Genomic DNA, 26,149 nt, shown 5'->3' with positions numbered 1-26,149 from the left:
AAATATAAACTAAAACACCTCAAGATTACAGTTGAGTAAATATTTTTCTACACTGAAACACTCATATAATAGGATGATTCTAAAAGATGATCTTTTATTTGCTTTATCAAGTACTTAGAAATATGATTAGAAAATGTTTAACACTTTTAATGAAAGTGTGATCCATATATAAAAGTATGAACTGCTAAAAATTGGCATACTAGCAGAAGGTCAGCGCTGTAGTGTGGATGTGTATCACAAAGATGTGCCCACATCATAAAGGCTGAGACTGGTCTCTGTTGTTGCTACTGGAGAGTGTGGACCTCCAGCAGCAGGGAAGGTCTGCAGGGTATGTCCTGGAGGACAGCTCTGGGACACCAACTCCATCTTGTCTCAGTTCTTACTGCCTCATGAAATGAGGAGCTTACTCCACATATTCTCCTTCCATGATGTCTATTTCCTGCCCAAAAGCAAAGCAATGAACTATCCAGCTTCAGACTGGAAGTAACCATAAGCTAACATACCTCTGTCTCTGTATAAATGAGTTGCACCCAAGACTTTATTGCAGTAGCGAGAAGCTGACCAATGAAGTTATGTATCTGAAGAGAACTAGACTGGGGTTCAGGACAGGGACATTTTACTTTCTATCTAACATAATTCTACAGTTTTGAGATACTCAGTGCAGAGCTGCACTTTAAAGTCTACATTCCAATGACTTGATCTCTTGGGGACTGATGCATTGTCCAGTTACGACTTCTTTTCACGTTAGAGAGCATCCCATCAGAGCTGAGGGCACCCTGTTATTAGTGGTCGAATCTGCACAGGACACAGACTGTAACCACTCTGCATAAATTATAGGACAACTTCAAAGAAAAAATTTACATGTCAGTTTCTCAAGAAACGTTTTTGTTTTGGGGCCTTTTTGTTTGTTTGTTTTTGTTTTTGCCTTTTCAGTGACTGGAATTGTGAGCCTACATCAGCCATAAACACTAAAGGATGTGCACATCGTCTCTTAGGCAGAATTAATATGAAATCCACAGGATCTGCCTTCATTTCAATGCCCATGTCAACCTTTCCTAGTGGGTGTGCACTGTGGCAAAGATCAGGTGAGATGTGTTGACCAAAGGCACCTTCCCTTTTGAAATAACAAAATGTAAGTATCCTATTGCAGTAACTACGGAGACAAAATGTGAGTGAAATTTTGAAAGAACCCTAGGCCTCCTTCACAATAAAACCTCAATTTGGACTGAGATGGAAGCATTTCTACACACGTGGCAGAGAACACAGACACCAGCCTCCCAATTTGGAGTCTGAATAGAAAAGAATTCATATTCTTTGTGTTTCACAAATCTTTCACTCTGTAGGGATGGAACTACTTTATTAATGTTTCCCAGGGAGGATCTTAATTTCTATGTCTGTAAGAAAAAAGAAAGGCTCCCATTTTAGATGAGCAGAAAATCAGATCATAGGCAGATCATGACAAAAGGTACAAGCCAGGGCAAGCCATGAAGGCTGCAGAACCCCGTGGAAAGGAAGCCCAGATGTGCCATGCTGAGCTTAGAGGATGTAAGGGTAATGAGCTTGCAGCTATTCAGTCAGGAAGTTTTCAGTGGGCACATAGCAGAAACCAGGTAGAATTACAGCAATACAAAAAGGGTGAATAAGGTCTTTCCCAATCTTACAGCAGGGAGGTGATGGGAGGGCCTAGTCTACAGGAGAGAGCAAGCGCCTTGAGTAGGAGGCTGTGCTGAATGACAAGGGCAGTACACACTAGTCAAATGCCTGGTCACCCAGCTCTGTGGCTCCTGAACATCTACCCAAAGGTTGGTACGTCACCTTGCAGAGATATCTGCATGTTCATGTCTGTTGCTGGTCTCTTCAGAGAACCTGGACGTGCGCCACTGTTGACTAGATCATGAAAAATGTGCTGTGTATGTACACAGTGGATCAGCGGGAAACAAAATTAAAATTCTAAATTTGCAGGAGAATGGACGGAATTAGAAAATGTGCCGTTGAATAGGGTAACCAGGCTCAGAACGTTTTCTCTCTCCTATGTGGGTTCTAGTATCTGGTTATTACAGACACATGTGGGTACTGGCCTGGAACTATAAAGAAACGAGGGAAGGGGAAAGAGAGATTTAAGGGTGGAATAGGAAGGCAACAGAATACATGAGATATTGAAGGACAAGAGAGAAGAGTGGGAGCAAAGCAGAAAAGGGGGTGGGTAGATGAGGGGGAGAAATGGGTTGTGGGGGCTGGGTGGGAAGTCAACCACAACAAAATCGGTATGGAAATGCTATAAAGAACTCTTACTCTGCAAACCAATTTTAAATATTAATTTTTAACTTAAGTGCAAAGGGAAGGCCACAGGTATGACTGTCGTGGCAATACTTTATTCACTTGTGAGGGTTCAGCTGGAGCCTTTAGTGGAAGATAGGGCACAGATTTGCTTCCAGCAAGCTGCTCCAAACATCATCAGCCCTGTCATTACCGACACTTGGAACCAATAAAGTTGCTGTCACTACCCAAAGCTGTGAGAGCCCACGGAGAATCCAGGACTGTGACAAGCCCTCGCCTGTGTGCGACCGCGAGGGTGCGAGCTCAGCACCAGCGCTTATCTCCCTTGGCTTCCTCCCTGTGGATATGGCAGACAAGCCACGTTGTACCCCACTCCCACGACTTCTTCACCAGGATGGCCTGTATCCCTGAATTATAAGCTGAATCGAACCCCTCCTACCTGCACTGCTTCCAGTCAGGTATCTTGTCATAACAACCATTACAGATCTTGGCCCTTTTGTCTACACGCCCCTCTCAAGTTTGTATCGAACGACCAGAACACTTATAAATTTTAAAAAATTATCTATAAATAATGAATGGGCTCAACTTGTGACTCAATTAGAAAAGCCTTCATAGTTTTGATCAAGGGCATGTACTCTGAAATTTTTGATGTTATAATTTAATATTTATGAAATTTTAAAACTTCATTTACATTAGTACTTGGATTTGATGCATATTTTATTTTGCAGGTTTCCCTAATCATTGATCAGGGGATTTGCAGAAGAAAAAAAAATGAGAAGTTTGAGGAAAATGGAGGAGACTGGGCAAAACTGAAGCCCAGCAGGGAATACAAGGGCTCGGACAAAACCCCAGGTCTCAGGAGACGGTTTCCATGGCGGAAGCACTCAGTGAAAGCATGAGAAGCTGAGTCCCAGCCCAGAATCCACATGAACATCTGGGTGTGGTGGCACCTGCAGATCCATCCTGCAAGAGGGGAGCAGGAGGAAGCAGATCCCTGGGACTTGCTGGCCAGCCTGCCTGCCTAAGCACACCGCGTGACAACGAGAGACTGTCTCAAAAGACAAGGTAGAGAGATATTGGGGAAGATACTTGAATATCTCTGGTTTACACACACGTGCACACACACACACACACACAAAACACTCCTCATAGGGTGTGACGTTGGGCATCACAGTATGGCTTCTGAAGGCACAGTGAAAATGAAGGTTGAATTTTCAACCTCTAAGATGTTATATTCATAGCTTATTCAATTCTTTCTTCTCTTAGAGAGACGAGGACAAGGGAAAGAACTCCATCCTGCGAACTGGTTTTACCCAGTGCAGATTGGCCCAAAATACAAGAAATCAAGGTTGAGGTGGCAGCTGGTGCTGTGCCCCACTGCAGAGACTCTAGCCAGTCTGAGTGTGGCAACATGGCTCTGGCAGGCCTTACCCTTCTCCCTCATTCCCTCTGCCCTGTAAAAAAAAAAAAAAAAAAATACTAGATTCCATTCCTAAAGCTAGCTACCAAGATCTAGGTTCTTATTTGACCAATCATCCCTCCTCCTGAGATGACTGAGTTGACCACTAACAGTGAAAAGCCCCCTTTGGCTCACCTAATTAACATGCCCAATTAATATTAACACCTCATGCTAACTTTATAAACTGCCATTTTCCTGTAGGCCACATCTGTCTTCTCTCCATCCAGAGGCAATCCTTTGTCCCTCCTGGACAAATATCCCTTCCCATCTCCCCTTTTCCCTTTCTCTTCTCCTTCAACCTCTATCTTCTTTCTTCTTTCTTTTTCCCTCCCTTTGGGAACTTGGTCTTTGAGGTCCTGAGCCGATATTGATCTCTTATACCCACCTCTTCACCCGATGCCTCTCAGCCCTCAGATGCACAGGAAAAGCAGCGTGTATACAGTTGATATACCAGTTCACCCACCCTCATATATACCACTAGCAACATGTCATTGAGTGGTTTCTTGGTGACCTCACCTCTGTGAATTCTGTGCTGTCCCCAGCATGGCACTCACCTCTGTGATGTCACTCTATGTCTGTCTGTCTGTCTGTCTGTCTCTCTCTCTCTTTCTCTCTCTCTCTCCTCTCTCCTCTCTCTCTCTCTCTCTCTCTCCTCCTCCTCCTCCTCCTCCTCCTCCTTCTTCTTCTTCTTCTTCCGTCTCTCTCTCTCTCTCTTTCTAAATGCCCCTGTAGAATCAGTACAGTGAGTTCCCGCACCATAGAGTTGTTTTGGGGTTAGGAATGTGAAAATCTCAGTTCTCTGGGAGACTCCAGCGAGCAGATCAAACACAGCAAAGGGAAGAGAGAATGAAAGTGGCAGAGATCAGAAGTAAAGGTTCCAGAAATCACAGGTCTGCACCTTTCATCATGTCCTGGAACCACATTTGAAAGCTCTGTGAACAGATAGTGAGCCTGGGCCTGGGGTCAGAAGGACGTTAGCTAAGTTGCTCAGCCTTGATACGGGGGAGGAGCTTGGTCCTGCCTCAACTTGATATGCTAGGCTTTGTTGATTCCCCATGAAGGGTCTTATCCTTTCTTAGGGGTGGATAGGGGAGGGCATTGGTAGAAAGGGGGTGGGAGGAGGGAGCAGGAGGAGAGGAGGGAGGGGGAAACTGTGGTTGGTATGTAAAATAAATTTTAAATTTCTTTTTTAAAAAAGTGAGCAACGGAAAGAATTCCAGTCAACTCTCTATCACTTATAGTTCCTATGAAATGAATTAAGGACAAAATACTGTCAGGAAAACAAGCTCTCTCTGAGTCTGAGGGTTTATTACAAAAAGATTTTGTAATTTTAGAAAATGCAAGCCTCCTGCAAACGTGAGAAAGGACAAATGAGAATTTCATGACTTCAGGAAGGTTACGGGGAGAATAAATCACTCATTCATGTCAAGAAAAATTAATAAATGCTATTTGTGACTGTTTCTCATAAGTCTCCAACCAAATGCATCCACCTTACAAGAGGAAAATCTTACAAGAGGCGTACACTAACCTTAGAGACAGTGGACCAGGAAAGAAAGCACAGGTGCCCGACAAGCAGAGATGAAACAGGCTGCCTTAGCCTCCGGATGAGAATCCTGAGGTGAGAACAGAGAGGGGAATAAAGGTGATGCATGCATGTGTAATAGAAATACATGTGCACAAGGGTTAGAAGATAAGATTTAAAAGATGACCTCCTTAATAGTGAGGAGAAAGAGAGTAATGTGTACTTCAGCAAAAATAAACTGAAAGCACTAATTTTTAAATGCCTTTTACAACAGCACCCAAAATAAAATTTGTATGTATAAATATGAATAAAAATGCACATCATCTATTTGTGATAGCTCCAAAATTCTGACTAAAAATACATGTGTAAAAATAGATACTCTAAATTCATAAATTCGAATACTTGGTATTGCTGAAATATCAGCTCCTCAGAACCTTATTTGTTAATTCATCACAGTTCCATAAAAATCTCAGGAGCATATTTGTACATTCAGACAAACTAATTCTAACATCTGTAAGAAAAAGGGCAGGACCTAAAATGCCAAGATAATGTCTTTGCAGGAAGAAAGGAGCCAAGGGGAGTGGCTCAGTTGGGTACTGAGTCCTAAGGAGGCTCCCCCTCCCGACTTAGCGAGCAGTTGAAAGCCTTCACCAGGCTCACAAAGCTGTCTCCCCCTTTATCTTCTGTGCCTGAGTTTATCTTGATGTCCTTCAGAATCTTCCTCTGACTGAGAAATGGTTAGCACAGGTATCTCTGGCTTCTTTTAGCTACTTTACAGCGATGATAGCAAATGAAAAGCAAATTGGAAGGGTTGAGACAATTGGAGTTTGCAATGAAAAGACGCACACAGGATGATGGTGTCAGGAAACCTGTGGCTGGTAAAAAGATGGGGACCATTAAAAAGAACCCAAGTACTTCACACTAAAACAAAAGACCCATTACTGTTAAGACAGACTCCAATCTCCTTAGGCTGTCTTTCCAGCAAGATGGGAACAGCATCTCTTGCGAATTCTGATCTTTCTTCAAAACCCACTTCAATTCCCTAGCTCCAGGGATGTCCTCCCAATGGTCCCAGAATGCCATGTTCTTGCTCCAAGGCTCCACACTGCTCTTGGCTCCATTTCCACTCATGTCTGTCTATATTTGTTCTCTTGAGCTGTGGGAGTAGCCTAGTAGCAGAGCACTCGACTGGCCTCTCTAGGCCCTGAGCTTGATCCCTAGTACCAGGAAACAAACCATACATTTGTTCCCTCTCATGGCCTAAAAACAGTAGTCCTGTCATTAAATTATGACTAAAGGATAACCCATCATCCAAGCCTTTGCCATACTTGTCTGTGCACTTCTGAAGCCCCCAGTTACTCTGGGCACCCACAAAGGGCACAATTGCATACTTACCTTTTGGCCTAAATGTCCATAATTCAGTATTTTTGTTTGTCATTGCTTTACTCTGTTTTTTGTCTTTTTTGTTGTTGTTGTTTGGTTGGTTGTTTTGTTTGTTTTTTTTTTTTAATGATTTGTTGAGACAAGGTATTTCTGTGTAGCCCTGGCTGTCCTAAAACTCACTCTATAGACCAGGCTGGCCTCGAACTCAGAGAGATCCACCTGTTTTTGCCTCCTGAGTACTAGAATCAAGGGTGTATGCCACCAATGCCCAGCACTTCACTCTATTTTGTGTTTGATGTTTTCTTATTTTTTGTTGTGCTTTCTTTTTATTTTTGGTTGTCAACTTTGATCCTTATGGTTTTGGTTTTGATTGTTTTTGCAGTACTGGAGCTCAAACCCAGGACCCTGTGGATACGGGGTAGGAATTCTGCTGCATAGCTAAATCTCCAGTTTCTCCTATGTTTTTAAATATTGAATTTTAAACATGATTTTTGAAGGTTTGTGGGCAAAAATTCAATCTACAAGTGGATAACAGTGCTTTCTCTGTTGTAGTTCAAGTATAAATGCTGGTTCCAAACCAGCTTTGTCCTACAGGATAGTGAACCAGAAAACTATTGAGTTCTGTTGGTTCCATGATGTGGGATTCCCCCTATATGCTATGAATACCATTGGTTAATAAAGAAACTGTCTTGGGCCTGTGCAGGGAATAGAAGTAGATGGGGAAAACTAAACTGAATGCTGGGAGAAAGAAGGAGGAGTTTAGAGAAGCCATGTAGCCCCACTAGAGACAGATGCCAGATGGAACTTTACCTGGTAAGCCACAGCCTCGTGGCAATACACAGATTAATAGAGATGGGTTAAATTAAGATGTAAGAGTTAGTAAGAAAATAGAGCTAATGGATCAAGCAGCAATTTAATTAATACAGTTTCTGTGTGGTTATCTCGGGGCTGAGCAGTCAGGAACAAAACAAGTGGCCTCCTTACAACAGTTCCAGGGGAGCCATTCACAGCAAAAAGAACAGAAAACACTTTACACATTTAACTGAAGTGTAAAATAAATTTTTGTGTCCCTGTTTCAATGTCAATAAAAAAAAAAAAGCTTGGATGTCAACTTACAAATGGACCAACGTTTCTTGATAATTTTACATCATGGTCCTTTTTATGTCTCAGTGACTTTAGATCACTGTAAGGATGGAGAAAACTATGACAATGTTTATCATAGTCTTTAAAAATTCATTAATCATTTAAATATCTAAGAAGTCTTGCCTCTATCTCATAATTTTATTTTAGACTATATTTGGTAGTACCTTCTACTAAGCTTTTACTAAGCATAGCAGGTGCTTGGGCTGGTTGAAATATCAAGTCACACAAAGGCAAAACTGATATAGGACAATGGTCTTGTCCCCTTTCATTTACATTGTATTGTTTTAATAAAACACTGAATGGCCAGTAGCCAGGCAGGAGGTAGAGGTGGGGTGACCAGGCAGGAAGTAGAGGTGGGGTGACGAGAACAGGAGAATTCTGGGAAGAGGAAAGAGTCAGTCTGTAGTCATCATACAGACACAGAGGAAGCAAGATGAGAAGGTACCAAGCCACATGGCTAAGATAGACAAGATTAATGGGCTAATTTAAAATGTAAGAATTAGTTAATAAGAAGCCTGATCTAATAGGCCAACCAGTTTATGATTAATATAGAGCTCTGTGTGTTTCTTTGGGACTGAATGGCTGTGGGACCAGGTGGGGCAGAAACCTCTGTCAACACAAAAGCCCTCACAGCCCTAGGTGAAAGGAAGCTAAAGAGACAGAGCAGCTAACTGCACTGTACAGCATGACTGAGGAGCTGCTGCTCTCAGGCAGCATGCATATGCAAACACAGACACACACAGTTGTGCACACCCAAATGTGAGAAGGAGACAATTAAGAAAATGGAAACTAAAGTGAGAGTCAGGTTTCTGTTTGCTGACCATGAGAAGTATAGTGTCGTTTTGTGGAAGAGCAACTTAGTTCAAAGGGATAAAGACTGAGAATTTCTACAGTGAAACCCTCCTGACCAATAAAAAAAATGAGGAAAAGAAAGGGTGAGGGGACAGTGAATATGTGTGTCACATGTCATACATGTGATGGTATGACAAGAGAAGGGAGGGGAAGATAGAGCAAACATTAATGATCATGTGCTATGTTTAGTTGACACACTGTTCATACATGCTTTGACGAGCTGAATTTTTTAAATATTTATTTTTCTCTCTGTGCATCTGTGTGTAGGTATATGAGCACACACATCCCACAGTGTGTGTAAGGTGGTGGATGACTTGCGGGAGTCAATCTGTCCTTTCACTGTATAAGTTGTGGAGATCAAATTCAAGTCCCCAGGCTTGATGGGCAATCACCTTGACCAGCTGAGCCATCTCTCTGACCCCAACCTTCTTAAAGTGATAGATGTTCACAAAATGAAAATCTGAAACTCAATTAAAATTTTTCACTAAGTTGATTATCTCTATCTTGGTTGATCTTAAAATGGTTCTCTTGCTTAAAACAATCTAAAACTTATTTTGACCTTCAATTCTAGTAGAAATTCCTTGAATTACGTGTTTCCTGAGTGATACTAAAGACCAACAACTAGGTTGTGTTTGATTTCAAGGGTACATACTTAGTCATTTGCACCTTTATTGTTTAATGATTTTAAATATTAAAACTGACACATTGTGAACTACATAATGGTTACTTCAAATACAGGGACACACAACATTTTCATGAAGGCCATTTTTAAGGCACTAAAAAGACATTAAATGAGAATGTCCATTCTCTCAGACACATTTAACAGAGCTTCTCTACTAAACGTGCCATGGATACTAACTCAAAAATTATTGCATAGCTCAAGACGTAACTCAGGATATCTTCACTACAGCAATTTCCTAGCTTCAAAATGCAAGATGCTTGAAACAGGGAAAACCCTTCTCAAATGAGGGATGTGGTCTGACAGCTTCAATAGGAGCTTCCTTGACTAAAACTTGATCACAGATCCTGCCTGGCAAAGAGCCTACCAGTGACAATGGCCTGATGCTGGTCCCCATCAGTTACCCTCAGCTCATCAGAGTCTTTGAACTGACATCTGGAAGATGATGGACAGGGCTTGGAAATCCAGACTGCTGGCTCGGCTCAGCCTGGTCCATCACCCGCGTTGTAAATGAAGTTTGATGGAAGATGGCCCTGCCGATCATTAAACATGGGCTCTGACTGCTTTTCTTCTTGGCAGGCAGGAGTAAACAGCTTACAGCAATCCGCCAATGTATTTGCTATTTGGCCATTTACCAGCAGCTAAACTAGGTCAGAGAACATTCAAGGGAGATGTTGCAGAACTGTTAGGGCTTGTGTTATGGTATAATTTTGAGAAAAATTAACCAAAGTGAAGAATAATTAATTAATCTCCTCTGTCCCCACAGTCCATCATCCACCATGGCCATTGTTCCATCAGTTCCAGCCCAACCAGCTGCCATCCATTGTAGCCTTCAGTCTGGTAGAGACGCGGTTGTCAACTTGAACCCACTACATTAGGAAATGCAGACCCCAGGCCTGTTAGAACCACGTGCTTCTTGAGTCCTCATGTGGAGTGTCACCATTCCTTACCATAAAGTACAGAAGACAAATCCCCAAGAACAAGAGCTGTAGGTTGTGAAGAATGGGAGACCCAAAACAGAGCCTATGCAGTGACTGGTGATCAATCTCCCCTGGCTTCCAGAGTGTGGGGCATTCAAAGAACCCAAGTAACTTTGTCACTGCATGCTCCCTCCAGATGGAGCCTGTGAGGTTGTCGCCACCTCCCTTTCCACATTGTGCCCTCCTTCTCCACACTGGAAGACCATGATCTGAAGTGGTACCCTTGAGCTTGTATTATATGAAGAGATGTAATGGAGTTCCACATTGTCACTAAAACAATAATCTTAAATAGCCTCAGACAGTGTTTACAGTAACCAGATGATAAGTCCTGAACTTTGAAATGCAAGCACTGCATTGCCCACATACTAAAAATGAGGGTGACCAAAGAGCCAGCAAGGAAAACATTGACCAATACATTCTAATACCTTAGACATGACATGGATAGGGGTATGACTTGCCATGGGCAGAGCCACACTGTACATTTGAAGCAAGCAGCACAGACCTGGAGGCACAGCCTGGTGCATTTCTTTCTGTTTCTAATGAGGGTTGGTGGCACAGCTCTAGACCCCTGTATATCCACAAAGAACTGTCGTGACCAATTAATACAAGGTCATCTGCCACTCGAGTTGAGCTGTTCCTAATGGGTCCCAGGCAACCAGCACTTACCTAAGCATTACCCTTCCATAGTGAGGAAAACATGACAGCCACATTTAAAATGGAAGTTCAGGTGGTAAGAGATTCTGATGTCCTGAAAATGTATAATATAGGAAAAAATGATCTTAAGTTATGAATCCCTCACCACAAACAATTCAAGTGCAAAAAGAATCAAGTTGAATAGCACATCAGACTGTGTGAATTCCAGGCCTGCAGCCTCCCTTTCCACAATGCTCTAAGATGGTCTAACATGTTCTTCTAAGACTTTCCTAGTGTCTCACGCAAGGCCTGAATGAGATCTGAATTTAAAAAAAAAATTGAGAATTCAAATTTTATTTAAAATTTTCATAGCAAAAATAAAAGATAAATAAATAAATAAAAAACAACTACCAGCCTGGTCTACAAGAGCTAGTTCCAGGACAGGAACCAAAAGCTACGGAGAAACCCTGTCTCAAAAATAAAAAATAAACAAATAAATAAATAAATAAATTTCATAGCAATCATGAATTTTGCTGAAAATGTATGAAAATTACAATAGGCCAAGAAGTTAGAATTGCTATGTGACATTTTTATTAAATTTATAGATTTATAGATATACACAATCAAGTTGATTCCCAATACCATGCTCAGGGTAAGAATAGGAGGATTTCCTGGTTTAGTCTGAATCAGGATTTGTGGCATTCTTTGTTTTCAGATGTATCCCAGGCTGTCTTCGAACTTGAACTCCTCTTGCCTCAGACTCTTGAGTGTTGGGGTAATAGGAGAGGACCACCATGCCTGAATAGATATGTGGTATCTCTACATCTTCATTTTAAAATCCAACATTATACATTGGTGTGTAGGGGAGATGGGTATTGAATATGCTGTTTCTGTAAATTTTAGAGTTTTTGAAGTTGATTACAATGCACTTCCTGTTTACTTAGGTAATATTATATCTTTCTGGAGTCTTTGATAGAGTTGAAGAATAAATAGTTATAGTTTTCCTTAGTTATGATAAAAGATACAGTAGATATAAATATTGTAGCTATAGTTCCTACTTAATACCTTTTTTTTATAATTTTACTATGTTAAAATTAAAACCTTCCTTTTTATTTAAACAAAAAGGGGGAGGTGATTTGGGATTCCCTTCTGTATGCTGTGAATACTATTGATTAATAAAGAAACTGCTTTGAGTCTATAGTAAAGCTAGGTGGGAAAAACTAAACTGAATGCTGGGAGAAAGAAGGTAGAGTCAAGTAGAAGCCATGGAGCCATTGTCAGAGACAGATATGGCGAAATTTTTTCGATAAGCCACAGCCACATGGCAATACACAGATTAATTGGAGATGGGTTAGTTTGGGATATAAGAGTTAGCCAATTCTAGCTAGTTCTTGCATCTTAAATTAACTCATTTCTATTATTTTGTATTTTACCATAAGACTCGTGGTTCACCAGTAAGGTTCCGGGGGTATTTGCCTCCTTCAGTGGCTACAAGGCATCTCTCTGACTCTGCCTTCTTTTCTCCTCTATCTGCTTGGAATTCCCACATTGCTCTAATTTGCACTGCAATAGACTCAAAGCAGATTTTTTATTAACCAATGGTAATAAAACACATTCACAGCATACAGAGGGGAATCCCACATCACACATACACACACGTACACACACATATACACAAACACACAAAAACTACACATACACAAATCACACACACCTACACACACACAAATCATCCATATACACACAACCGAAAACAAAACTGGAAGACAACAGTTTTCAACCCATGATGTACAAAGATGAGCTACCCAGCCTGGGAGAAATCATGGTGCCATAATATGGCCAAGGAATCCTTCCCAGTCCAAAGAAAGTAATGGGCACACCGAGGGCAGCTAAAGGAAGGGATGTGACAGTTAGGGATGGGAAGTGCTTACCACAGTCACGGTTCCATCAGTTCTGCAGCAGGTTCAGACTCACTGCCATGACTCAGCAGTTAGGAACAGGAAAGCAGCCACACAGCTGTGAGTTCATCTAGCAGAGAAATCCCAAAGTCATTTCTTAACATTTTCCGCATATTGATCATTTCTTGCATACATGAACCATGCAGTGCTGCTTCGCGGTGCTGTGGGCTGTGTGAACTAGCATCTTCAACGATGGTTTTCCCAGGTGTGCTTGCTTCTCCCAGCATTGCTTCCTGCTTTACAAAAACACCCGATCCCTACAGCAATAGAAACTGGTTCCAAAGTGCCCTGCTTGCAAAAACACCCTATCCCTACAGCAATAGAAACTGGTTCCAAAGTGCCCTGCTTGCAAAAATAAATAGAGATCCAGAAAATATGTCTTCTGATTTTATAATTTTTTGTATTGTTACCAAAATACATGTGTTTATCATTGTTCTGTTAATAAATTGCACAACTAGGCATTTCAAAGCAATATTATAATTTCAATTAGCATCATCACACTCCTTGAAGTTCTGTTGGAGAAATTTTGACCCTTATCTCCTGTTGCTCAATTGTTCCATTGACAAATATGTATTAATGTCTACCCTGGACATGGCAGATAACACAGTGCAGTTATGCTTTGGGAGATACAAGACGTGGATAAGAACTGTTGAGTGTGTGGTCTATGATGCCTTTGTTACTAAGGAGTCAGAATAAAAATTTATCTTTTAATTTACATTTCCAGAAAAGTGGTTTAAAAGCTGCATTTCCAAGCAGGTGAGGGCTTACGGTAGGAGACATCTATCAGTAAATAAGCATCCCATTTGTTCTTGCTGGTTAAATCTTTCTCATTTCTAATTCTCAGGGCAGAAAGCAAAGCAATCCTAACACATATAACAAGAGAGGTATGCTTCAGGTTAGCTCAGAAGACTCATGCTTACCAAGTACAAGGAACAGGGCAACATCTATGCCTTGCTTCCGAACTAGCCTAAACCCTCACCCTGTGTAATTCAGTGAGGAGTTGCTGTTGTTCGGTCTGCTGGGAAATGACTCACTGCGCCACTTACATTAAAGCTTGGGTTTGTTTTTCCTGTTTAAATAAGTTGTACCTGTTTCAATACAAAGCTATAATCCAGAGCAAATGAAAGACATTCATCTTATTGATGGGCCCTTTTCAATATGGCACAAACAACGTTAATTGGATGCTAAAAGATGTGTTCTTCAGCGTTACATAATTATTCATTATGTGAACACCTGGAACTTAATTTGCAAACAAAGTGGGAAGGAGGCAGGGGAAGGGACTGGACCTCCTCTTTAGAGAGAGTTCAGAAAGCCCAGGAGTTGGCAAGGACGCGCTATAATTGAGCCTTAATGAGCAAAACTCAGTGTCCCTGCTCAGAATTCACACCTCTCCATGGCAAATTACAGCTTGGCTTGTTGTTTCCAAATCCCTTTAAGAAAATTTGCTTCAGCCCTGTATGGTAGTGCAGGCCTGGAGTGGCAATACTCAGGAGGCGGAGCAGGATTGTGGGTTTCAGACCTTGTCTCAAAAGGAGGAGAGTGCAAATTTGACTTTGAAACCAGAATATCATTTTCATATTATTTGGTCTTCTATGCTGATATAATAAATGTTCAATAAGTAAATCTTAATTAGAGAACAGTTCTTTGATCAAGAATCAACCGATAAGAAGCAGCAAGCAGTTGGGAGTGCAAATGGGAGACCTGGGGCCAGTTATCTGGACAGAGAGGGCAGAATCCTCACTAGAAGCAGTAAAAAGACGTTAATAACCAGGATGACATCACTGACATTTCCCCTCTGTTTCTCACCCTGCCTTGGTGAAAGCGAGTAGAGGAAGGCACTGGGTGGGGCTCGTGAGATTATAAGGGGAAAAACTAGGTGTCAGGTAAAGACAGCACAATCTTTCCACTGCTGCCCTCACCTCTTCTGACCCACTGAAGCTTTTGATGAGCATACTCAGTACTTAGAACCACAGTTATACCTAGTGTGGGACTGGGGTTGGGGGGGAGCCGGGATCTTCCAATGAAGGGGAAATAAGATAGAGTGTTATAGAGAGGCCAAGGGGAACCTGGAATAGGAGGATTAACTCAGGAGAGTATGGGGAAAGAAGGAATAGGGGAAGGGACAACTGATACTAAAGGTCTTAGGAAACCCATGTGGAAACCTACTACTGTAGACGTTTCCTAAACTATATACATACATGAAAGGAATCTAAATGGAGTCACCAAATAATGTGGAAGCTAGTGCCTCAACTAGACATCTTTTGCCATGCAATAAAACAACCAGTGCCAGGAATGGGTTATATCTTGTTGATATAATAAGGACATTGGACAAAAGGCCCCATGGAAACGCCCAAATATCATAGGCTATTACAAAGGCTACTGGTTATTCTCCATAACTGATGGTAAAGACAAACTTACACATCTCATTGAAGACAAAGAAATCAATCTGCTGCCTAACTCGAGGCTACTGACTAGCATTCATGGTACCAGGAGGGAGTCTGCATGCTACCAAAAATAGAAAGGTCATCATCAATCCAGCTACAAAACATGCAACCTACAACAGTAACCAGCCTGCATGAGGTACAGTTTGGTATAATAGTGGCACAAATGATATGGGAGTAACCGACTACTTTCTGATTGTATTAAGACCCATTCCATGAGATGTAACCCATACCTGATACTGCTAAAGTGACCAAGAGCCTGAGACTAGATAGACCATGGGCCTAGGAAAACCCAGAGGGCTAGTCTGCTAAACAAGCATGCAATAAAATTACACCTAATGACATTATGCTGTACCCATAGGACAGTGCCTCATTCCGCCATCATAAGAGAAACTTCTTGAAGTAGATGAAACTAACACAGAGGCCATAACTGGACAATGTGCAGAGAGTGAGAGACCTTGGAATACTCGGTCCTAAGATGGATATCTTCATCAGCCCCCCTTCCCCGTGGTGGGACAATATTTTTTATTTTTTACTGTGAGAATGTGGCACTGCCAAGGCACCTTCTGATTGGTTTGATAAAGAGCTGAATGGCCAATAGCAAGGCAGGAGAAGATAGGTACAACTTCTGGGCAAGGATAGGCACTCTGGGAAGAATCTGAGGCAGAGAATTCACCAGTGAGATTTGGAGGAAGTGAGATGTACAGTATGGAGGAGAAGTAACAAGCCACATGGCAAAAAGTAGACTAATATAAATAGGTTAATTTAAGTCTTAAGAGCTAGTTGGGAATAAGCCTCAGCAAAGGCCAAGCTTCCATAATTAATTAGAAGTTTTCATATCACAGCTCTTACACACTCATGATGACGAATTTCCATTGAGCAGCTTAAATCAGAGCTTCTGAATCCTTGTTCTCTCCAGGCCAATTTTACCTGAAAATAGCTATTTCAAATCAAACATTTGCTAAAACAAATAATAAAGATATTTATTTTAAGATAAATCATTGGAATACATATAATCTTACCATTCATAAAGAACAAAGTGAATTCTCACACTGATAAGATGGATGAACATATTTTTTATGTAAATAATTAAATCTTGTGACAGTAAAATGGCTCGGAGAGCAAAGAAGCTTACAGCCAAGCCTAACAACCTGAGTTCAATCCCCCAAATTCACAGAGTAGACAAAGAGACCTGACTCCCATGTTATCCACTGACTTACACTTCCATGCACGTGGTACTTGCACTCCTACCCTGGGCATGCATATACAAAATAACAAATGAAGAAATGCAAAACGTTTTTAAAAGCTTTATATCTTGGCTGAGTGTTCGGTACTGTAGGAAGCAAGGAATCTTCTTTGTTCTCCAGAGTCAATCACTATTTCAGTTTTATAATCACCAATGCTTACAATGTTACTTTGCATAATACATAGTTCAATGACTATGTTTGGGATCATCACAGAAATTGCTGGAAATATTAATTCAGCTACCATTCTCCTACCTCTTCTTCTCTCCAGTAAATGGCTATTCTCTTAAGGACTGTGAGAGCCCACAAAAAAATTAATATGACGAAGTAACATCACCTCAGTGCCTTCCACTAGCAATGATTGCAGATTGACTGTCCCCTCTCTTGCACTATGTCTTCCACTAGCAATGATTGCAGATTGACTGTCCCCTCTCTTGCACTATGTCTTCCACTAGCAATGATTGCAGGTTGACTGTCCCCTCTCTTGCACTATGTCTTCCACTAGCAATGATTGCAGGTTGATTGTCCCCTCTCTTGCACTATGTCTTATTTACTTTTATACATACAATGACCTGCCTTCCACATGGAGGCCCATAAAATAAATACTTGCTAGTGACACATGAGCGAAGAGCTGGTGGGCTCAGTGGGGAAGCAGGGTAGCTTTGGGTTTGAACTTGAACTTCATGAAGCGTTAGTCATCTGTCCATTCTGGCTGTTCTGTCTGCACATGTCCCATGAACAATTTCACTCTTATCATTCTCTTAATGAACAGAAATCCATCGACACTATTATGCTGTGATCTGAAACACAGATGTGTATTCCATATATGGTTTACCCTCTATCAATTTTCCACTTGACAGAATATATAATCACCATGGAAAGCAATCTCGGAGCATGTCTGTGAGGGGTTTTACAGACTGAGAAGTCTAAATTCTAAATATTGATGACACCATTCCATGGGTTGAGGGGGCTGGCTTGCAGAAGGAAAACTCTGTGCATCAACATTCATGGCTCTGTTTCCCAACTGTGGATGCAATGTGACCAGTACCATGCTCCTGCCACTGACATTGTCGCATAGTGGCCTGGACTCTCGATGTGAGTTAAAGTGAGCCCTCCTCCTTAAGCTCCATTTGTTTTGTATTTGGTCATAGAAACAAAGAAAGTAAGACTGGTTCTTATGTAGACAAAGATGCCGCATATTCCTTAAGGGTTAGTTGTACCAGTACTCAACCATATTGCCAGTGCTCAACCATATCACCAGTGCTCAACCATATCGCCAGTACTGAACCGTATCGCCAGTGCTCAACCGTATCACCAGTGCTCAACCGTATCGCCAGTGCTCAACCGTATCGCCAGTGCTCAACCGTATCGCCAGTGCTCAACCATATGTACACGTTAGATTTCTCTCACAGTAAGTACAAAAAACATACAAGGTTCCATGAAAGCAGAGAATTAACTGCCCAAGTCATAAACATCCCAGGCTTAAGTCAGATTTTCCTGTCTAAATCTTCAGTGATTTTAATTAAAAAGATTAAATACCTGTTTTTCTCTAAAGGGTGTTAACACCACGTTAGTGGAGAAATTACAGTACTTCTTTGCAATTTCTCTGAGCTGTGTAAATTACTAAAGTCCACTTTTTCCCATTTGAGAGATTACTGGAAGCCTTGGAGAGATTATGACTTATAAAGTAAATCATTATTCTTCCAAGAAGAAATATTGTAAAAGTGAGCCTTAAATTGGAAGCCACTGTGAATCCTGTAATATGGTCTCCTCCGGAGCCATCCTTGACAATGAGCTTTCCTGCATCTAGCCTCTCCAGCGACATATCCACGCTAATAAGATCTGGGGACACTGAGCAGCAGGCAGCTGCTAGGATAATTTTAATGCTCCCGAATTCTGTATTAGACCTTATTTGTGCTAGTGCTTTGTATGGTTTTCAGGCATATAATTGCACGTACTCATAAAATGCAATGATAAGTGGCTCTCTCCTAGGCAGAAGTCACAGCTCCTGATAGAGTCAACATGCAGAGCAGTTTTTAAAACATCTCGCTAACCACACCTGATGATGCTTATTAGCTAAGCTCATTGAGGCAAGGCAAACAAGAATGGAAACAGGGTTTCTAAGGAAGCCAGGACAAATGTTGAATTCACTTTAACAGCGTGGCCAAACATCTGAAAATCAAGACTGACTAAAGATTGTCCTCTGAATACCTTTGGCTGAGCACACTCATATCCAACACCGACCCTGCCGTAAAGGCCAAAAGATCAGCTCTCAGCTCCTGCCCAGGGTTCCTCAGAGAACTGTTTCTTAGGAGCAGGTATTGAACAACTTCTATAATAACTTCACACAGTATCAGAGGGTTATTGTCTTTATTTCTTCTTGAGTTCAAATTCGCTTGTCCTAGTTGTCTATAATTTCTTGGCCCTAGTTTTCTGTCCCATCATTCTTACTTTTTCTGCACTCTTCCGATCTTACTTCCTACACATTCTTATTTTATCTCTATATTCTTTCTCCGCTTGCCGTTACAAAAACCCCAGGCATGCGCACCTCCATCCATTAGCAACTTGTTAGTAACTAAAAAGAAACTACAAGGGAATTTTCAGGGATACAGGTACTCTTTGAAGATCTGTAGCGAAACTTATCAGCTAACTTGTAGCTAACCACAGATGCAGCTGTGAGGAGGTCCCAGCTGTCTTTTAAAGGGCCTGCTACAGGTTACAAAGCGAAAAAACTAAACCGTTGAGAGCTCTAAGGAAAAGGCAAAGAATATGTGGATTATTTTACATTTCTTAAGTGTGATTAATAATATCTGGATATGGTCAGTTAACAGCCTTTCTTATCATCTTAATATCAGGACGATAACAAAAACAGTCGAATCTAAAATCTTACATGAGAAACTGGTACAAAACGTTAATTGCTATTTTGAATCAGAGCAGGGAGGTGCCAGTGAAGGACGCATAGGGCAACATAAGTGCCATTGATCTCTCAAAGGACTGTGATATAACAAAGACAGACGCCTAAAATACTGCCCTAGTTTACCATAAATTCTCAGAGGGGCTTAGATCCTACGAGGCCAGACACCTGCAATTCCATAAGTAAAATAGGTGAAAGTCTGTCTGTGAGCTTTCCAGAGGACATATGTCTGGCCAAATTACTCTGCCATTAAGGCTAATGATAAAGAACAAGCTTCTAAGTTTCTCATGGTGGTGTGGAGAACATTTGTGTAGAGAGTAGTCATCTTTCTGACCATCCACAAATATGATGCCCATAAGACTGAGGTGTAATCATGAGATTACCTGTACACATTACATGAAAATGCACGGTACTGGGGAGACGTCACAGCTGTTACTCCACTAGTGAAATGGCAGATAAAAACAACCGTTTTCAGAGTCAGCAATCCATAAGTCTTGTTGATGGATTGCCCCGTTGGAGAATAATTCCTCTGGTGTGTTGACATATGAATGATCAATTGCTCTAACCTGTAATTGCATCGTGACTTACAGTGTCTCATGATAAATGCTCCTGGCACACCAGGGTTGTTACTCAGTTGTGGCAAGGAAGCCAAGGGTTCAGTAGCATCTCTGTAGAACTCAGACGAGGTTAACACTAGTGAACAGCTGGGTAGAAGGACCAATTGTCTTAAAAGGCAATTGTCGAATTCCTGTAGGACTGGCATCCTTAGCCTTCTACCATCCCTCCTGCCACATACCCCATTCTTCGTCTCATCTTTGGGTTCTAATATGTCTTAATTAGGGTTTAGTGTTGCTGTGCAGAGACACCATGACCTCAGCAACTCATAAAGAAAACATTTAATTGAGGATCACTTGCTTAAAGTTTCAGAGGTTCCGTCTATTCTGATCATGAAGGGGAGCATGGCAGCATGCAGGCAGATGTGGAGCTGAAGCTGAGAGTGCTACATCTTGCAGGCGACAGAAAACCAACTGAGGTAAACTTGAGGAAAAGAGACTTCACAGTCTACCCCCACAGTGACACGCTTCCTCTGACAAGGCCACACCTCCTAACAGTGCCACTCTCTTCAGAGTCCATTTTCTTTCAAACCACCACATGACTTAATGGGTAAATGTCCTATGCCATAGTCCACGAACACCTAGCCACACCTACCTTGCTCATCCTCCCAGGAGCACAGTAAATAAGAAAAGCCTTAGAGATAGCTTCCAGACAAGGTCAGTCTTCCGGGACCAGGGACGTGCTCCAGGTAAAGGCAGGTAGAGAGCAGGAAGTTTTGCCAGGGAGGGAGGGAGCCTCCACGTCATCAAGCCAGGGCACTGTTGAAGGTTCTAATGTTGTTTTCATCCAAATCTCAATTGTCCAATTTAAGCACCTGGCTGACCTTCCTTCTCCACCCACGTCCCAGAAATGGAGCATTCTCTTATGCTATCTGAAAACAAAATTCCTCAATCTGTGTCTCTCTATTCATCCTCCTGACCCTCTCTTACTCTCTATGGTTACTTCCTGTCAACTAGTTACTTGCTCCACCTCTTGACCAATGGTTGGTTTTATTTAATTCTCTTTACAATAAGCCGAAAGCTCTTGGATTAAAGGTGTGTGCTAGACGTGAGCCACAGCACAACTAGAAACAGGTTTTTCTAATAAACAACACAATCTCAGGGTTCACAGTGTGATTGAATATCCTGCAACACTAAAGGGCTTCCTCTGGATATTTGCCAGACCCTGATGAAGTAAAGACAAAGTGAAAAAGAAGAAAACAACAGAAAAGCTAACCAACAAGAACAGCAAAACTACAAACAAATGAAAGACCAAGCAACTGGGGGCTTGAGGGACTTGTTATCCTTGAGATTTCTCTGCCTCACACGGAAAGGCTAACCCCAATTTAAGACATGGAAGACACTTTTTGTGGAGATACAGAACGATAGGTGGATAAAAGAGGAACAAGTGAAACATTGGGCAAGCCTATCCAGAAAGAAGAACCAGATTCCCACCCATCACACGAACACACTCACACACACAAACATACTCACACACATTCACACTCACACACATACACTCATGCACACTTACACAAGAATACTCTCACACACACTCACACATATACACACACAAACTCACATACACACCCAGAGCATGTCCTCGTGTGTCACCAGCTTTGTATCAATCCTAAGCATAGTCAAACAGTATCACCCCCTTGAGAAGAAACCCAGTGTTAAAGACAAAATCAAAAGCACATAAGCAGAGAAATAATGGAACTTTCAGAAAACACAAGAAAGAAGATACCATGTACAATTCTTCTGCCCTCTAGGGAGTAAATTTTTCCAAGCCCTCAGTAACTGGATTCTTCTCCACCACCACCCCCATCCACCCCAGGACTCACAGCCAGACTTCCAGTGCCCAGAACCATGATGTTAAATCTGTGACAGCCTGCTCTGTGTGCAGTGAAAAGCAGGCGGGATTCCTCTGGTAAGAACTGGAACTTGTGCAAAATTTCTCTAACATTATTGCTTCCTTGGCTTTGTTTCTGTCTAGGCACAGTTACTATAACTGGTATGCTGAGCTCATAATTGTTTGTATCCACTTCTTTGCAGTGACAAGAGTGAGCATTCTGTCTTCAGTGAAGCTTGGCACCCAAGAAAGGGTTGCTCTGATGGGCTTTGTGGAGCCAGTTTTTTTTCCTGTGTTCACACTTTTAAGTATGACTTCTCAGGATGAGCATGCGTGGTGGCCACAGCTAACTGAGCCTGCTCTGCTCGAAGGAGGACCAGGGTTGAGGTACCTTAGACCCATACCTAATCTATAGCCAGGTACTCAGCACAGAATCTCTGAGACAGAAGCCAGTCACTGAAGGTATTAAAAGATGATCAGCTTTATTCCTGCTCTGATTGCTTTTGCCATCAAAGTTGGCAACAGAAGAAGGTCATAAGTGTTCGTTTTCAACCCCTCCCTCGTGCATACATATGAAAACATCTACAAATACTATTCACTTGCAGAATTATTTATCTCACCTATGAGGTCTGTGTATTTAAAGGAAGTCATGACAAACCACTCCTCTGGGTGCTGGAGAGATGTCATAGCAGTTAAGAGAGCTTGCTTCTCTTCCAAAGGACCAGAGTTCAGTTCCAATACTTATGTCTATGGCTTCCAACTGCTGTACCTCTAGGAGATCCACTACCCTCTCCTGGCTGCCACAATCACTTTCACTCACGTGCACATACCACACACAGATACACACAATTAAAAACAAAACAAAATTTTAGACAAAAAGTGTACAAATCAGTAAATGATGAAACACACGATGAAGCCACACTGGGACCAATGCATACAGAGTCACTCTAAATTCGGTACTCTGGAAAAGCTACCATAATCCATTTTCAAAGACCCTTAACATTTCAAATGCTCACTCATGTTCTTACAATGTTTCTCTCATGTGCTTGCAGGTGATGCACCCAGTGTGACTTAAATCATGCATTCCAGTGTTACTACATCTCGTGTTACATGTTGTGTGTGCATACACATTTATACATATACACAAGAGAAAACTTGGGAATATATACTGTAGAAACCTATTAAGACTGTACAATTTGGTGGCATTGAACATCCAGTTTTCATAAAGAATCAGTCTTGATGCAGAGTTGAGAGCAACGCTAAAGTAAGAAGCTACTATAAAATGATTAACATTGATTGTCAACTTGACACACAGCCCTGGGAAGAGGGATCTTCTGTTAAAGAATTGCTTCCATCAGATGGGCCTGTGGGCTTGTCTGTGGCTCTATTTCTTGATTGCTGTTGGAGGAGGGGCAGCCAACTGTGAGTGGTACGATGCCTAGGCAGGTAGGTCTGACCTATGGAAGAAAAGTAGTTGAGCAAGCCAAGTGGAGCAAGACAGTAAGTAATATTACTCCATGTTTTCTGATTTAATTTCTGCTTTGACCTCCTGCCTTGAACCACTGTCCTGGCTTGGTTCATCCTCCAAGGATGAATTGTCACCTATAATTAACCTTTTCTTCCCCAAGTTGATTTTCATCATGATTTTAATCACAGTATCAGAGAAGCAAGTTAGGTCACCTCACAACAGGTAGTAGTGAAGTAGATGTGAGGGGTGGTTGTATGAAGGTGATCATATGAATATCTCCATGGGACCAAAGTCTGACCAGTGCTCATGACCACAAGGACTCTTCCAGCAGAGAGACCTGCATCACCCACCAGGAGCAGCACCAGCTCAAGCTTGCCTAGATTGTCTAAATTATTATGATGTCATCAAGGAATAGACCATTGCCACCTTTGTCAGACAATGTGCCATACTCATCAGGGAAGAAGGCTATGATCTCCTTCAGAGTTCACAGAGAACAGCAAGCCTTAGGAATGACATCCCCCCCGCCCAAGGAGAGGGGACCAAACACGGCATAAACACAGGGGAACTGTGGGGCTTATCTTCATCCTATATTCATGCCAACCTTCACTGACTTGAGAAGATTCCGTAGGGACGGGGGCAGCAGCAGCAAGCAGAATTATTGATTTTAATATCTTCCCTGGGACTCAGAGACTAATTGACAAGTCTACAATGGAAAAGCTGCTGGAAGGAGCTGAGAGGCCAAGAGCAAGGGGCTGAGGGAGTGGGCTTCTGCCAGGTGAGGCTGGGAAAGAGCAGAGTCCTTGCTCATGAGAGCACTTGTCCTTGAGGACCGTTAGGTGACTCCAGCTGTTTGGTACTTCTGGACCATCTTTCAGGGAGCTAGCAGTAAGGTTTTTCATGATACAGACCACAAGGGTGAGGGCATAGCTATGAATGGTTGCTGTTATTGGCTCTCCCAGACACATGCTTTATGGTCTCAGCTAAGCCATTTAGGTCTCTCTGCTAGTGACTTAAATTGTCCTGTCCCCAAAGCATCACTCTCAGCCATCAAGAACCACCTCACTCTAGATGCCTAAAGTGACTGCCCTCCTCCAAACTGGAGCTTCCCAGCCAAGCATGGCTATCTTAGGGAAACAGAGCACTGTTCCCTCTGCAGTAAGGAACACTGCTGTCAATCACACCACAGAGCTCCCGAGCTGGGCCCAGGAGAGGCAAGAGCTAAAGCCAGGCTAGATTTCTCTCACTTTCCTGGCTTATCCCAAGACCACTCATCTCTGGGATCAACCACGTACAAAAGACCAAAGCCGCAGACCAAATATTTCCAGTGACCGCCCCCACCCCCAGACAGGGGAATTGTCCCATTGAGAGTTAAGCTGTGCCCAGAGTCCCCAACACCAGAGATGAGAGACTTACATACTGTTGCTACTGTTTAATCCCCCAAAGAACTTCGTGGCAAAGGCTTGGTCCCAATGTGAGAATGTGGAGTGCTGGTTGCCTTCAGTGTGGAAAGTCTAGGGGAGGCCTGCATGTCCTAGTGTGGTTTCTGTTGCTGTGATAAAATACTCTGACCAAAAGCAACTTAGAGGAGGAAAGGGTGTATTCAATCTTACACTTTTGGAACACAGTCTGCCATTAAGTGAAGTCAGGGCAGAAACTCAAGTGAGAACTTGAAAACAGAAACAAGGGAGGAATGCTGCTTGCTTCCTCCCTCACGGGCTCATGGTTAGCTAATTTTCTATAGCCGAGGACCACATCCCCAGGGAATGGTACTGCTCACATGGGATAACCTTCCTGAATCAATGAACAGTCAAGACAATCCCCCAGAGATATGTCCACAGGCCAATCTGCTCTCTGTAACCCCTGGCTGAGACTCTGTCCTCAGGTGACCCTAGGCAGTGTCAAGCAGTTAATAGAACAGTGGCCTCTAAGGCCTTGCCGATTCTTTCTGTCTTTCTCTCTGGTTTGCTGAGGTTTCTCTACCACAAACTCTGACCACAATGTACCATTTTACCAGAAGGCACAGAAGCGATGGAACCGGCCAAACATAATCCTGAACCCTGTCTGTAAACCAATTGTGTCTAACCTTTCCCAATGGTGATGAAGACAGACACAAGGGGAAAGGCTTTATTGGGTGAAATCATAAAGGCAGTACATTTTGGAGAGACATAAAGGTAAAAATGACATCTTACAGTCAGAGAACAGATGAGTGTCTCCGCTATTGGGCTGTATTAGATGAGGGAACAGGCGGTAAGGGAGGCACACCTGCACCCCACCTTCAGAGACTGGACAGTTTCAGTGCTGCTGAAACACAGAGGGCGGGGCACACAGGATTATTAAATGATCAACCAGTTTCAACAGCGTCTGGCTCATTCAGGAAATAACTCTGAGGAAACCAGGGCCCCAATGTTCTCAGTAGTCTTCCAGTACCCACAGTCAACTTGGTAAGATGCCGTCCCTAAATGCTGGGTTGCTGGACCATCATGCCAAATGCTGCCTCCTAAAAGACCTCACACACTTACGTCTGCTCCGCGCCATCCCACTGCACCTGGAACAGTGGCTTTGGATTACAGCCTTGTCACTCCCAATATCCTCACCATGTCTCAAAAATATTCCCAAATGTAAAGGTCACACCGTCCAACCACCAATAAATTCCAGAATCTTCCTCCTAACCACCAGGTTGGTAACCTAACTCGTGCCTCTCTCTAATGCTTCCTTGCTAATATGATGTACACAGGTCGTTTTTGTGTCCCC

Source organism: Chionomys nivalis, chromosome 14, assembly GCF_950005125.1.
Source record: "Chionomys nivalis chromosome 14, mChiNiv1.1, whole genome shotgun sequence".
Classification (NCBI taxonomy): Eukaryota; Metazoa; Chordata; class Mammalia; order Rodentia; family Cricetidae; genus Chionomys; species Chionomys nivalis.
The sequence above is the reverse complement of the archived record's forward strand: the minus strand, read 5'-3'. Positions refer to the sequence as shown.